Source organism: Carlito syrichta, unplaced genomic scaffold (assembly GCF_000164805.1).
Source record: "Carlito syrichta isolate Samal-C Ts95f unplaced genomic scaffold, Tarsius_syrichta-2.0.1 Scaffold302272, whole genome shotgun sequence".
Classification (NCBI taxonomy): domain Eukaryota; kingdom Metazoa; phylum Chordata; class Mammalia; order Primates; family Tarsiidae; genus Carlito; species Carlito syrichta.
In genome coordinates, this window is record NW_007246368.1 from 234,586 (window position 1) to 250,293 (window position 15,708).

At 43.5% G+C, this 15,708-nt stretch overlaps 1 pseudogene; it reads right to left on the reverse strand.

The window, feature by feature from the left end:
* Positions 1 to 3,358: 3,358 nt before the first annotated feature.
* Positions 3,359 to 4,707, reverse strand: LOC110595475 (annotated as a pseudogene).
* Between the last annotated feature and the right edge of the window lie 11,001 nt (positions 4,708 to 15,708).

The window sequence follows — 15,708 nt, forward strand, 5'->3', positions numbered from 1 at the left end:
GAGCGGGCCCGGGAACGGGAGGCGGAGCGGGAGGCCGAGGCCGCGCGGGCCGCGGACCGCGAGCAGGAGATTGACCGCTGGAGGGTCAAGTGCGTGCAGGAGGTGGAGGAGAAGAAGCGGGTGAGAGCCGCAGTCCTGAGGCGGGTTGGCGGCTGGAGGACTCAGAGCAGCTTCCCACGGCTAAGCTCCTGTGTTCTTGTCCGTAACACTAAACGACAGTTAGCTAGCCTTTCCACGCCGTTTCTTCGTGCTGACCGCGTGTTGGTGACGTAGGATGTACTGGAGCTCCAGGTGGCCTGTCAAGTCTCGTAAGCCCAAAGTTCAGGTTTACACCGTGGTATTGCAGGATGACAGGTCTCCATCCCGCTGCAACGTTGCCCACTTACGTCTAAGACTAACGAGTGTCTGGGACCTTGTGTCTTGTACTGCTCTAGATGATTTTAAGAATACAAAATACGGAGAACGTGGGGGCCCCACCTCAAGGAACTTATACCCTGTTGGCTGATGGGGTATTAGTGATTTTCCCAGAATTCCTTTGTTTACAAGTTTTAAGACCCCCAGGTTCAGCAATGGAATTTTTGAGTAATATGGTAATATTACATACACCAGATCTTGTTTCTTTATAACAACCCAAGAAGTAGAAGTGTTATCCTAATTGGACAGATTAGGAAATTGAGGCATGGAGAGGTTAACTTGCCAACAATCTCACGACCAGTATATGGGAGTTTAACTTTATGTTTGAGCCCAGGTTATTTGATTCTAAAGCCTGTTGATCTCAAGCACTTTAGGGCCAAGGAGAAACTAGAAATTGTTCAGAGAGTTGTTTAAGATATGTTTATTGCCTTTGAGTGCCTCTAGGGTTCCCTTCCCTCCTCCCTCCACTCTCAGCAGCTGTCAGCTAGTGTCTCCCTTCCCCTCCCTCCTTCCTCCCCTCCCTTCCTCTCCTCTTCCTCCCCCTCCGCTGGAGTGTGATGGAACTTTGCCGTAAGGTGGATTGGTGTCAGGCTTTGTTGTTGCACCCTCAGGAATACCACTGCAACACTTTGAGGGAGTTTGAGTCAGTTCAGCAGAACTTAATGAGAGCCCATTATGTGCCAGGCCTGGAGGGTAGGGATGAATAACACATAGATAGCCTTTGCCTTTGAAGAGCTTAGAGCCTCACTTAGAGTGTCAGTGGACCCGTGTGTGTTTTAGGGTTTCAGCTGAAGGTGCTGTAGAAGCTCAATGAAAGGATATCTCATCCCCTGGGGGAAGGATTTCCAAATGATATGATGACATCTGAGTTGAATCTGGATGGAAATGTCAGAGCCAGGTGAAGGCAACCAGTGCAGTTTCAGGCAGAGGGAGTAATGCAAGCAGAAGAGAAACAGCTTGGTATTGGCTGTAATGGTGGAATTACAGGCGCTTACTTGACAAATGGGAGCGAGTGCCTTAGGCAAAAGGATCCTCTCCACCACCTTTCTTGAGATGAAGTCCCATGAGGAGTGGCTTGAGGAACTGTTGTCATTTAGTCTATGTGGGAACCAATCTGAGAAGGCTAGGACAGTGGTATGCAGCTGTTTGAAGGGCTGTTGTGTGGAAGACATCCTTGGAACTGTAGAACTGTAGCACACACCCTGCCCGTGGATTGTCACTAAGAGTTCCTTGTACAGTTGACGACCTTGCCAACCTCGTTCCTTTTTTTTTTTGAGTTGGAGTCTCACTCTGTCGCCCAGACGAGTGCAGTGCGGAGCGGCCACTGCAGCCTCGACCTGCTGGGCTCTGGCAATCCTTCCGCCTCAGCCTTCCAAGTAGCTGGAACTACAGGTGCGCACTACCACGCCCGGCTAATTTTTTTATTTATTGTAGAGATGAGGTCTCGCCAAGTTGCCCAGGCGGGTCTCGAACCTGCGGGCTCAGGCAGTCCACTTACCTCAGCCTCCCAAAGCGAGGGATTACAGACCGAGCCACTGAGCCTGGCTCAACCCCGTTTCTTATCTTCCCTGAGAGTCTGAATCTTCAAGTCTAGGAGTCTGTATTATTAACAAGTGAGTCCCAACTTGACATGGTAAATTGGTTACAGATGTTCTCCTGCACCACACTTGAAACACTGGGGAAGAGCTGGGCTCGGGTAATCCCGCGCCTTTGGGAGGCTGAGGTGAGTGGATTGCCTGAGCCCGTGGGTTTGAGATCTGCCTGGGCAACTTGGCGAGACCTCATCTCTACAATAAATCAACAAATTATTAGACGGGCATGGTAGTGTGCACCTGTAGTTCCAGCTACTTGGAAGGCTGAGGCGGAAGGATCGCCGAAGTCCAGCAGGTCGAGGCTGCGGTGACCAGGAGCGGCCACTGCATTCCAGTCTGGGCGACAGAGTGAGACTCCAACTCAAAAAAAAAACACTGAGGAAGAAACAAAAACTAGTGCTTGTGTGGAAGGTATAGAGAGGAGACGTGCTTCTTTAAGATGAGGGTGTACCATCAGTGGGGGTGCAGGGCCCCAGGAGTTGGTTCAGTAGTCTCCTAGCCCTGAGACCTTTTGATCCTTTGAAGTCTAGCCACCAAGCAGCTCTTCTCTGCTGTAAGGTTGTTGCTAGTACTAGTTCTCATGGGCTTTGTTTCTCCTCCAGGAACAGGAACTCAAAGCTGCTGCTGATGGTGTATTATCTGAAGTGAGGAAAAAACAAGCAGACACCAAAAGAATGGTGGACATTCTTCGAGCTTTGGAGAAGTTGAGGAAACTGAGGAAGGAGGCTGCAGCAAGGAAGGGTAACCGTGGCTTTACATTTCTTCTCCTGTTCTTCCCCTTCTTTACCCTAATGCCTCCCTACCCCAAATATTATTAAAAGAAAAATACTTGAAACTTCATTATTTTCACCCTATAGGGTGGGCTTGTCGACAGTAGCTCAGAACTTTTGAAGCAGGAAGCCTCAGAAGATGTTCCTCTTTTGGTAGCCATGGTTGAAAAGAGTGGCAGACTGGGGCCCCCTGCATTGCCATCCCCTTGACTCATCAGTCATGCCCCAGGCACTCTGGCCACACTTTTCTGAATGGGCTTTTTGTGGCTGGCCAACTTCACCCATGTGCCAGGGTGAAAGCTTTACCCTTACTTGGTGCTCCAGGAAGTGTTGAAACTTTGACATGCTCCTTCAGAAACATTTCAGACCTGAATTTCTGCTGTTTGAGCAGGTATGCATGGTTGGACAGGCCTTGTAGATTGCATGGATGTCCCAGCTTCCCTACATGTCTCTTGTGGACTCAGTAGACCTCAGTGGTCTCCTCTTGCTCTGGAGGAAGCACCAGACACTGTAGGCAGGCAGTTTTTTTTTTTTTTAATCACAAATTGGACTTTTTACTTGTCACTCTTAAAAGCCTGGATGTTAAATAGATTCCTGGGCTGATGGATATGAACCATCAGCCCATTAAACTTTAGCACCTGTCTCATCCCCAGTAGCTTTTCCAGAACTACCACGTTCACCATACAGCTCCATGAGTTGAATTAGAGTTGGGTTTCATCAACATTTTTTTCTAACAGAGACATCATGAAGAGGATAAATAGATTGGCAGGCTTTTCTATGTCTTTTCCAATGCTGTCTGAAATCAATTTATTGACCACTTCTTTTAAGTCATTTGTCTGTACTTCTTGGGTCATGATTTCCATCATCTTCTGCATCTGGCACACCTGTTGGTGTTGAGTGTAAGAGGTCTTCTGTATCTGATTGTTGCGTTTTTTAGTAAAACCAACACAGAACATAAAGCAGATAACCATCGGTAGTCTTGACATCAGCGTGGGCTTCAATCATGGTCTGCCATTTTTTGACCATGGAGCACATTTGTTCCTGGGTCAGGTCCATGCTGTGGAAGTTAGTCAAGCAGTTTTGCCCTGAACATCTTCAGTGATCAGCTTGAATTTTCTAAATGCAACTTCATCATTCTGCAGATCGGCAAGACTCACTTCAAACATACAACCCTTGAGTACATTGGATGCAATTTTGGTTCCTTGTGTCCTGGTGACTGTGACAGCAAGGAATCTTACTGTATTGCTATGCATGGTCTAATATTATTGGGCTCGATCTGCAAAAAACACTGCCACACGCCAGCAGAAGAAAATTAAACAGCTTTATTTAGATATAGAAATATATATTAGTAAGGAGGAAAAAGAAAGAAAAAAGGGGAAAACACTTTACCACCATCCTGTGATCCTATCTCGGGGAAATTTTCATCACCCAGACGGGAACAGCACCAGAGACAGCATCACCCAGTCGAGAATCTAAATCTTGGGCTCTCCCTTACTTCTCTTTCCTATGCTATGTTCAGACAAAGAGGAGCCCCCCTTGCTAACAGAGCGGGCATCAGTTAATTATCTCAGTACTCATGAACTCACATTTGGCTAGGGTCCAAGTCCAGTTTTCTGATAAACCAAATGCTCTGCTGAAAACACCTGGTTTACAGAACATTTGGTTTACTTTCCTTTTCCTGGGCGGGTAGCTAAGCCGCCCGAGCCAAGGACCCCCGGGGTCATCCTCCTTGTGCACACAGCATATCCCTTGTTAACTCTTACTCTATTTTCCTTACCCTTTCAGTGACCAGCGTTTTACCAGCATTTCTTATATTGAATATAGCAAGTGCTTTCACATCATACCAATCTCTTAGAAAATGGATCAACCACTTTCTTCTTGACTTCCTTTTTGCCACCTTTCGTAAGGTGCTTGTTCTTGCCTACCGCCATGGTGCCACTCAGCCAAAAGGGAGTTTAAGCTTTTTCATAAAAGTTGATTCCAGCCATGCTGGCTTTCTAGAAGTTACCCACTTGTGCCTTCCACTTGCCTGTCTGGGTCTTTATTCTTGCCATTCTGTTCATCTGGAGAGCCCTTAGCCCCACCTTCACTGCTTTCAGATCTCACTGTCCTTGAAAACCCAATACAGGTGCCACATCATCCATCCTCCCCTGTTCCTTCTCACTTGTACTAGGTTTAGATCACATGCTGCTTTATTTAGTATCTTGTAGGCCCTTGACATTCTCTATAGATGTTTGAGAGTGTACATATTAGCAAGTGCCACTATAGCAAACAATGTTCCCTGTGTGGCTTAAAATAGAATTGAAAACTGTGGTTCTTTTAGACCCTTACTAGAGATTTGCTGGACTGTGACCATTGTATGGCCTGCCAGATGCATTCACTGGCTGAGTGATTGCTTCTGCATGCCAGAGTGGCTCATTCATGTCCAGGCCTCAGAATCACATGACCCCTCGTGCTACTCTTTAGGGCACTTGTAAGTCAGGGGAGAGTTAGCACTGCTATATCTACCAGTTTTTCTTTCTTACTAGGAAGCAAAACCTGAGGCTACTATTTAATATTCTCTACCCTATGAACTCTATGAGGTGAGTGCTCAGTAAACCTCTGCCAAGTCAATTTACCAACATTTCTGAATATTAATCTTCCTCACTTTGGTCCCAAAAATGGGAGGACATTTTAGGAGTATTATGATCTATATAAATAAGCAACCTCTGTGGTGTTAACTGACTTGAATGTGAAATAATTTAGCAACTAGCAGGTGGTTGCCTGTGTACTTAAAAATAAAATGTACAGCAACTTCTCTCTTGAAGTTGTATGCATCCCCAAGTAAGGGCTGAGACATGAGGCTGGGTATGTTAGCCATATTGTAAAGTGTCTAGAGGGACTGGCTAGAGTTCTCACCTATGCCTGAAGCTGTGGGGAACCACTGGAGGGCTTAAGCTGAAAGGAAATTATGACAAAGACCAGCAGATCAGAGAAAGATTTGAAACATCTAGGAGGAGGGAGAAGGGGAAAGAGACTGGCTAGGCTCTGGGCAGGGATAGTATTGGAGCATGAGCTATGACTCAGACAGCTGTTGGAGAAAAGTAGAGGAATTGAACAGACAGTGAATACAGGGGATGTGTGTACATACAGATAAGTAACTTGGGGAACTCAGCATATAGGAACTGAAGGGAATAATGACTTCCAGGTTCTAGCCTGGGCTTCTGAGTGAATGATGATGCCATTCTAATTGAGAGGGAAAACAAGGAGGAGAAATAGGCTGAAGTGGATAAGTTCAGCGTGGGGTCTGTTGAGTCTGGGGTGCCTGTGGCACACCCTGAATGAGAGTTCATCAGCATGTAACCATGAGTCGGAATGACCTTGAGGAGATTGAATAGCACAGATGAGGGTCCAAAAGACACAAGGAATGTCAAAATCAAGGTAGATAAAGAGACCACAAAAGAGACCAAGAGGTCAGAAAGCTGGGAGGAAAGGTAGGCTCCATACCTCCTTCTGGAGAGTGGCAAGTGCTTAGAGAGGTTTTGTAGTCTTGGACAGGCTACTTAAACTTCCTACATCTTGGGAGTAATGATAGTACCTACTAGCTGGGCTTGGCGGCTCATCCTGTAATCCCGCGCCTTTGGGAGGCTGAAGTGAGTGGATTGCCTGAGCCCGCGGGTTCGAGACCCATCTGGCCAACTTGGCGAGACCTCATCTCTACAATAAATAAAAAATTAGCCGGGCGTGGTAGCACATGCCTGTAGTTCCAGCTACTTGGAAGGCTGAGGCAGAAGGATCGCCGGAGCCCAGCAGGTCGAGGCTGCAGTGGCCGGGAGTGGCCACTGCACTCCAGTCTGGGCGACAGAGTGAGACTCCAACTCAAAAAAAAAAAAAAACAAAAATGATAGTACCTACACATGGGGTGTTATGAGGATTCAGTTAGTAACTGTAAAGTACTTAAAATAGTTCCGACACATAGTAAATGCTGTATAAGTGTTCCATATTATTTTTATTATCAAGTAGTATAAAAACTAAGAAACATCTATGAGAATTAGTAACCAGCAGGTCATTGGTGACTTGTGCTGGGGCATTTCTGTAGAGTGTTAGGGGTAGAAGCTGGACTAGAGTAGGTTAGAGAGTGAATAGAAGATGAGAAATGCAAACTGGAGTTCAGCTTACTAAAAAGATGCTTGTGAAGAAAGAGCAAGATCAGTATCTGGCAATATGTGTGATGGTGGTGAGGGGTGTTGTCTGTCTTGGGTAAGCATGTTTAAATGCCAAGGGATTGATTGAGTAAAAGAGGCAGGGACCGGGAGAAGCAGGTGGGATAGCTGATGGCTGAGGGTCTCATGGAAGGTGGGGAGATTCAGCTCCCAGATGTGGGATTAACTTGGGTGGAGAAGGGCCATCTTCCATAGGCATGACTACGAGGGAGGCGAGGGTGGGTGGTGATGCAGATGAGGGCTGTGGGGCAGGATGTTGAGATATTCCCACTTGCTGGCCTGTTTTCTCTGGGAAGGAGGTGAGATGGTTTGCTGAGAGCTAGTGGAGACATTAGGGCTTTAGGAGAGCAGTGAAGGTTTTAAATATCTGCTGGAAGAATGGGTGAGAGCCAACTGGAGACCCATGGAAGATAGTTGCTGGGAAGTGCCTTGGGCTCAGTAGACATCCCTGCATGTTGCACCAGGTCACACACTCAAAAGCCTCTTAGTACTACTGTGCAACTGCAGGTGAGCACAGAGCATAGGCTGCTAGGGTTTTGCTTGATGGGTTGGCCACTCTTTTGGAATGGAAGAAGGTTGGAATTGGATATGTCAGGGCTGCAGGTTTTGGTGAAACTGACAGGTCTCTGAGAAGAAGGAACTAAAAGTAATGGAGGGGAGAAAGTTCTAGTCAGAGAAGGGAGTGATCGGGTTTAAGACTTCAGAGGTGAAAGTCTTTTATTCTGATTTTACCAAGGTTCAAAGCCTGGATAAGACCCTAAAGTGACTGTAGGTGAAGGGGAACAGAGGTGAAGGCATTAGTGTCTGGGAACTGCAGGCCTCTGAGTGAGTGGTAGAGGTGGATAGAACCTAGTGGGCTCAAGGGGAAGACTGGATGAGAAGGGTTGACTGGGGAGTTAATAAGGGGCTGAGAGATACGGGGGGTGGGTGGGGTGGCCCAGCAGCCTGATTTAGGAGTAGGCCTTCGGACTGATGAGGTGTCTGGGTACTTTTGCCATACCAGCAAATTTTAGCAGTTCTGACAGAAACTATATGGTGTACAAAGTCTAAGATATTTACTATGTGTACAGGTAAAGGAATAAAACAGAGCCATGAAATTATTACAGAGCAACAGAGTGACAGCTTAATTTGTCATTGCATAAGAATTTTGGGTACTTGGGAAATATTAGCCTGACAACGTAGTAGAAGATGAACCTGAGGTACAGAGTTTCTGTAGTTGAGCGAATGGAAACCTGTTCAAGCAAAACTGTTATGAGAAAATGATCTGGAGAAATGTCAGCCTTGAAGGAGAAGACAGGAGAGTAAGTTCCACTACCATTCAGCTGTAGTGGCTGAAGGAGAAAAGAATCCTACCTCCAGATTAAAACTTCAGGAGAGACAGCTACTAAACTTGAGGAACCATTATTTTATGCTATTTATCAACTAAAATTGAAAGTTTAGTGCTCAAAGCTAGCAATATTGTACTTAACAGATGGCAGCATAGATTGTTAAAATCTCTTTGAAAATCATTCATTCATCAAAGAAATATCTTAATTACCTTCTCTATGTTGAATATTAGGTAACTGAGTAAATGTATATCTCTTTTAGGAAGCAGTGTAGTACCACAGTTTGATAGTCTTGAAAGTATTCTTAAACATTCCTACTATTGAGAATTTTTCTTACAGAAATCCAAAGGAAGAAAAATAACATGCCCAAGAGTATTCATTATAGCATTATATAATAACAGGACATTAGGAATAGCTTAAGTGTACAGGAGTAGGGAGCTTAGGTATATATGGAATATTGATTTGATGAAGTGGAGTAGAGCCATTAAATAGTTATGAAGACAGAAGAATGTGGAGAATCATCATGGAGATATGGAACTTACATAGATATTATGTTGAATTACATGCAGTTGCTAATATATGGAGAGAAATACTGGAGCAGAATGTAGGGAAATTAAAGAATGGTTGGTGGTGGTAGTGAGATTGGGTTTTTTTAATTCCTTTAGCTGGTATTGTTAAAATGCTTGGGTAATAAAGAAATTTCCCTTAAAATCTTCAAGGACTAACAGGGTAGGTTACATGCACATCATTGTATGTTGAATTGCCTAGCAACTTTTGTATTGGATTGCCATTAAAATAGTGAGTTTATTAGCTAGGTGTGGTGGTACATGCCTCTAGTTTCAGCTACTTGGAAGACTGAGGTGGAAGGATTTCCTGAGCCCTGCAGGTCAAGGCTGTGGTGGCTGTGAGTGTGCCACTGCACTCAGCCTGGGCGACAGTGAGACTCCAATTCAAAAGAACAAAGTAATAGTGTATACATAGCTGCAGTCCACTCAAGTTTCATTAAATTAAAATGTTCTTTTCTTATGGTACTTTATGAAAAATTTTATACATGCACAAATATTGAGCTCCTAAATACCCATCATGACCTGTGATGCCATTATCATGTCAAAAAATCAGCAGTAATTCTTTTATATCACCTGATAACCAGTCTGTCTTCAAGTTTTCTTGGTTGTGGCCTCAGCTGTGCTGGCTATATTATTAGCTGACCTCACTGTTAAATCGGACTGATAGCTATTCTGGTTTTCCCGGAGCATGGGACTTTGAGTGCTAAAAACAGGCAAACTAGCTGGGCTCGGTGGCTCAGCCTGTAATCCCGCGCCTTTGGGAGGCTGAGGTGAGTGGATTGCCTGAGCCCGCATGTTCGAGACCCGCCTGGGCAGTGGGACCTCATCTCTACAATAAATAAAAAAATCAGCCGGGCGCGGTAGCATGCGCCTGTAGTTCCGGCTACTTGGAAGGCTGAGGCGGAAGGATCGCCGGAGCCCAGCAGGTCAACACTGTGGTGGCCGGGAGCGGCCACTGCACTCCAGTCTGGGCGACTGGAGTGAGACTCCAGACTAGAGTGAGACTCCAACTCAAAAAAAAAAAAATAAATAAAAATAAATAAATAAATAAAATAAAAACAGGCAAACTGAAACAGTTGGTCACCTCACTGTCAGCAGACTGCAAGGTCTCTGTGGTTGGTTAAGTAAGTCCTATTCCTCACCATCCAAGTATGCACTCCCAACATTCAGACTCAGTCCTAGGGAGAGTTGTTTATTAGTTAGGTCTGGGAGTTGATGCCAAAGGAATTTCATAAACTGAAGTTAAGACAAGGTCTTCCCTTTAGGAAGCTCACTGTTCCAAGTGGAGGATCAAAACCATTAGAAATGGAGCCAGAGCTTAAGTGGTATGATCCAGAGGGAGGACTGGTGTAGGGTTCGAGTAATTGGAGACTCATAAAGATGAAATTGCGCCTTCAAGGATGGGTAGAATTTTCAAATTATAAGCAAATTCATACTACAGGTAGCACTTAGAGTCTGGCCATTAGAACATGAATTTTGGGATAAGAAAATGTATCTAAAATGCCATTTGATTCTTTCTGCTCAGGGGTCTGCCCTCCACCTTCGGCAGATGAGACTTTTGAGCATCATCTTCAGCGACTGAGAAAACTCATTAAAAAACGCTCTGAACTCTATGAAGCAGAAGAGAGAGCCCTTAGAGTCATGCTAGAAGGTGAACAAGAGGAAGAGAGGAAAAGAGAATTAGAAAAGAAACAGAGGAAAGAGAGAGAGAAAATGTTACTTCAGAAACGTGAAATTGAGTCCAAGTTATTTGGGGATCCAGGTAAGTTTCTCTGTAACCAGTGGAAACAGGAAAATACTAGATTGTACTTATCATGGTGATCTCAGCTTAAACTAAGAGGTGGTGGGCAACAAATGACACCTACTGGATTTGAAATTCTAAACTATTCCATGGAGCTCACAGACACAGATAAGACACATTTAATCATATTGTCAGCATTGTAGGCTCAATTACCTTGCCTTGAGAAACAGCCTAGTATCAAGCGTGATGATGTACCTTTTTTTCTTTCAGACGAGTTCCCGCTTGCTCACCTTTTGCAGCCTTTCCGGCAGTATTACCTCCAGGCGGAGCACTCCCTGCCAGCACTTATCCAGATAAGGTCAGAGGGGCAGGCTCTCTGCATTCCTTCTCTTAAGTAGCAGGAAGTGCTAACCTTGTTGAAGCCTACTGCTGTATCTTTTTAAAGTTCCTTATGGGTTTATAATTCCAAGTCTCAAGGATGCCACATCTGTCTTGTTTAGTCCCCACTAATGCTTGAAAAGTTGATGTCCCTATTTTAACAGGTGAGGAAACTGAAATTCAGGTTGTGACTTACCTTTCGTATTAACCCATGTTACAGATGTTATAGCTGCTATGTTAACTTAAAGCATTGGCTTCCTTCTCTTGATTCTCTTCTGGTGCTAAACAGACCCAGGAAAAGAAATCCACCACTGCTGTCTTGTGGAAACTGCTTTTAAGACCCATGCTGCTTTCTAAGCTCTAAGTGGTCAGAGCCCAGAAACCTGGGCACAAGAAACCTCATCTGAATCTGCAGTTACTAGTGAGTGGAGTGAAGTTTTCAGATCCGGGTCTCACTTCCTCACCTGTAAAATAAAGATGATGGCAGCACTGTAGCCACAGTGCTCCCCCATGTGCAGTCTTTTGAGAAAGCAATATGTAAAACACAGCAAAAGGATGGGTTCCCAGGCAGTTTAAATTTGTTGTTGCCTGGAAGCACTTTGTTGTTTCTATACTTCCGCAAGGGCTTGGGGATCTTCAAAGTATGGTTTAAAAAGCACTGAACCAAGTGGTCTCTGAGGTCTGTTCCAGAGTCCAGCAGTTTGTAATTCTCATGAAATAATGCTTTTTATCATACCAAGTTTATGTTCAAGGAAAAATTTATTAGCTAATATACAAGTTTTAGCTTTTAAACTTAAGAATAGCTGATTCTTGTTATTTGTGGCAGCTATATTTTACAAAGGCACTGCAAACACTTAGTTACAGAATACTGAACCATGACTCCTAAAGGAAACACAGGGTTAGTAGATTCCAGAAAGCCTCTGGTCACAGCATTTTTGTCAGCTGATCAGTATCTTGTTTTATGTGTGTTTCTGTTTAAAGATACCTTATTTAATACATATTATCAATTCACTAACATGGAACTCATGGCTTATAGCACTATAACTCATGCCTTGAATGACACTTGTTTAACACATTTTCTATACCAGGCACATCACAGCCTTCTTGCACTTAGGAAAAGCTAAATCATCAATACAAAGCACAAAAATGTGAAAAACATGGCATGCAGTAGATCAAGAAAAGGACACGTGTTTCCAGTATGAGATGAAAACAGAGGGCAGGGTGTTGCCTTATTTGACCTCAGCTAGAAACTTGAGTTGTAATGACTCAGATTTCACGACTCTTCATGTCTGCAGGTGTCCATAAAAGTGCCCTAAGTGATGATCTAGGGGTTGCGGATAAATTTTAGTGAGTAGGCACATTTACAAATAAAGAGGATCAGCTGTATATTTGGTATTTGGTTATCCATAAGGTTGTAAGTTCTTTGGAGTTTTTCCCCCTTTATGTGTACATGTAAGAAATAGTCTTTTGAATGGTTCCTAGAAATTAAGTTCTGTAGTAGATTACACAGTCATTTGAAAGCTAAGCCCTAGAAATAGAGTATTTAATTGCTGAATATCTTGTTTGGAGTAAAACAAACTGTTGTTCTGCAATGTTCTTATTAAGGCATGATTGGGATCAGTACCTGGTGCCATCTGATCATCCTAAAGGCAGCTTCATTCCCCAAGGATGGGTGCTTCCTCTGCTCCCCAGCAGCGACATCTGGGCAACTGCTCTGAAACTGCAGTAGTGGAAGTGCCCAGGAGTGTGGACCAGTTGTGCTCTTTCCAGCTCTGAATATTAGTGATGATGCTGCCCTTTGTGCTGCAGACTAGACCACAGCTCAACTCTGTGTGGCATTGCCTGCCCTGAAGTTATGCTTTCCTTCTGTGCTGGCCGGAGGTGCCTCTTAAATTAGAAGATTAAGTGGTTCTTCAGGAAAGGATTTATGTGAACTGAGGTTATTACCACAGGCAGTGGCCTTGGTTCACCAAATTTGCCTCTGTTTTGAGGGGCTTGGTCCAGAGGGACTTGTTAATTTGCTGTAATGTCCTTGTGTGGTGATGGGTAAGTACACTCCATGCACTCAAATACTTCATACAGGTGTGTGCTGAGTAGTTAGCCCTTCCACCCACAGTGAGTGTGAAGGCAGACTTGCTACAAAACCTCTTCTTCTTTCTACTAACTTCCAGGAGGAAAGGCCAGAAATGCTTTATCTTTAGGTTTGTTGATCCCAGTTTCAGTGCAATTTGGGGCTTAGGAAGATGGCAGTGGCTGCAGCTGGTTCCCAGAAAAGACAGTAGCTGTGTCTTGCTGTTTATGTGGAGAACATGGAAGACCTGAAGAGGACCTGCCCAAATTGGATTGTGTTTCGCTGCATGATGGCTGTATTTCCCCATGTTAGAAGAAAGTACCTCTTACATTCCTAAGGGTCTATTTGTTCAGAGTCCCCAAGGATAGAAATTTACTTCCCTGTGGGAGTGAGATCTTAACTGCACTAAGTCACACTGTAGGAACCAGTATAGCTATGGACTCTTTTTAGGACCTGAAGCTTCCAAAACCACCCATGGAGTCAAAGCTGGGGAAGAGCAAATAAAAATAAGACTTATTTTTATATTCATCAATAAATGCTGTTATACTTGGAGATGATCACTCATGATTTCTTTTTTTTTTTTTTGCCTTATTCCAGTTTTTGTTTGTTTGCCAATAATTTTGTTATTTATATTTCCAAAAGACTAAATAAAAATCATTTTATTTTTAAAGTTGAGCCTTTGCCACCGGTGTGTTGCCTTCCGAATCACTTAACACACACTTTCACATTGATGAAACACATTTTCATCCCAGAATTCAAATTTGAACAGGGATTTGCTGCAGAAAAGTGAATCTCAAACACCAAACTTTGAATGTAAAATCTAACTCTAGATAAGATAAGACACCATTAACTTTGGAAATGAAGTCTTGTACTGTAGTTGGAAGCTCTTGGGTGTGAGCTACTAATGCTTTTGTCCCTTTTCTGTTTAATTTGCATTGTTTAATTTATGCATTATGCATTATAGAGTTAACAGGTGGAGAATGAGGGCCACATGCCTCCAAAATATGTGTGGCAAAGTTCATGAACCTTAAAAATGGATATGATCAGTCTCATATAGCCCTACAGCCCCATGTGCCTTTTTTTTTTTTTTTTTAAGAAAACTTCTCTATTTGCTTTGTGATGAGATGCAGGAAGAGTAGAAATAAAAAGATGAATTGTGCAATGTATGTTTGGTGTCAAGACAGCCTTGCCACCAAGACCTCTGCATTGATGGGGGCAGGGCTTGTGAGGCAAAGACTCAGGAAAACTTGGGCAATGGAACCCAGGGAGGAGGTGGCACTTAACCACAGGTGGAGGGAAAAAGCATTCCCTCTTCCATTTGGCCTCTGCAAAGCTCTAATAAAGTGAGCATTATTGTTGTTTGGCTTTTATTTTGTAAGCTTTTCCTGGTTTGTTGCTGTGTTTAGTGGCGGTGACAGCAGCCATTGTTTCTTTGCAGGTTTAGAAAGACTGTCTTTAATGCATTATATGTTGAAGAATATGAGCAGTGTCATTGTAATCCTATCTTGCAGTCATTGTAATCCTATCCTGCAGTTTAAAAAATTTATTATGGAAAATTTCAAATATATTTAAAAATAAAGAGTAATATAATGATTCTGCACATATACCCATCGTCCTGCTTCAAATCATTATCAACTTGTTAGGCCAATCTTGTTTCATCTGTACAACCACCTGTCACCCTGGATTATTTTGAAGCAGACTCCAGACATCGCTTACTTTGTTTCTCTGTAAACATTTCAGTATGTAGCTTTAAACAACAACAAAAAATTAACCACAAGACCATTATCACACTGAAAGAACTGAATAACTTTGCAATGTCACAGATATCAAGTCATTGTTCCAATTACCTTGTCTCATAAATGTGTGTTACGTTTTGTTCATATCTGGATGTAATGGTGACCTGCATGCTATTTGTTGTATCCTTATGTTGCCATGTCCTTCTCTGTTCCTGTATATCCTATAATTTAGTGGTTAAACAGATCTGCACTGTCCAGTAAGCTCAGTTCAGCTATTGAGCACTTGAAATGTGACTGGTTTGAGTTGAGATGTACAGTTTATGTGTGGTTCACATATTTCTGCTGGATAGTGCTGATCTAGAGGCTTGATCATGTTTAAATTGGAATTTTCTGGCAAGAATACTTTGCAGATGGCATGTGTACTTCCATTTAGGAGACACGTACGTCTGGTTGTCTCTGAGATGTTAGCAGCCATTCATAAGACCTAGATTCATTAATTCATTGAGGGGTTGAAGAATAGTGATTGTTTAATTCTGTCATTCTTCAGTGATTAGCTGGAATACTAAAAAGAACCTATTCCTTCATCAACTGTGGCCATCTTGGGGTATAGTTTATATAGAAAAAGCAAGAGATAAATACTTAATTCCTTTGCCAGTTTTCAAAATAATGAGCTGGTTTCCTACCATCCTCTAAAGATGAGCTGTGAGCATTGTTTTTTGTTTTTTGGAGTTGGAGTCTCACTCTGTCACCCAGACTGGAGTGCAGTGGCCGCTCCTGGCCACCGCAGCCTCGACCTGCTGGGCTCTGGTGATCCTTCGCCTCAGCCTTCCAAGTCGCTGGAACTACAGGTGCATGCTACCATGCCCAACTCATTTTGATTTATTGTAGAGATGAGGTCTCGCCAAGTTGCCCA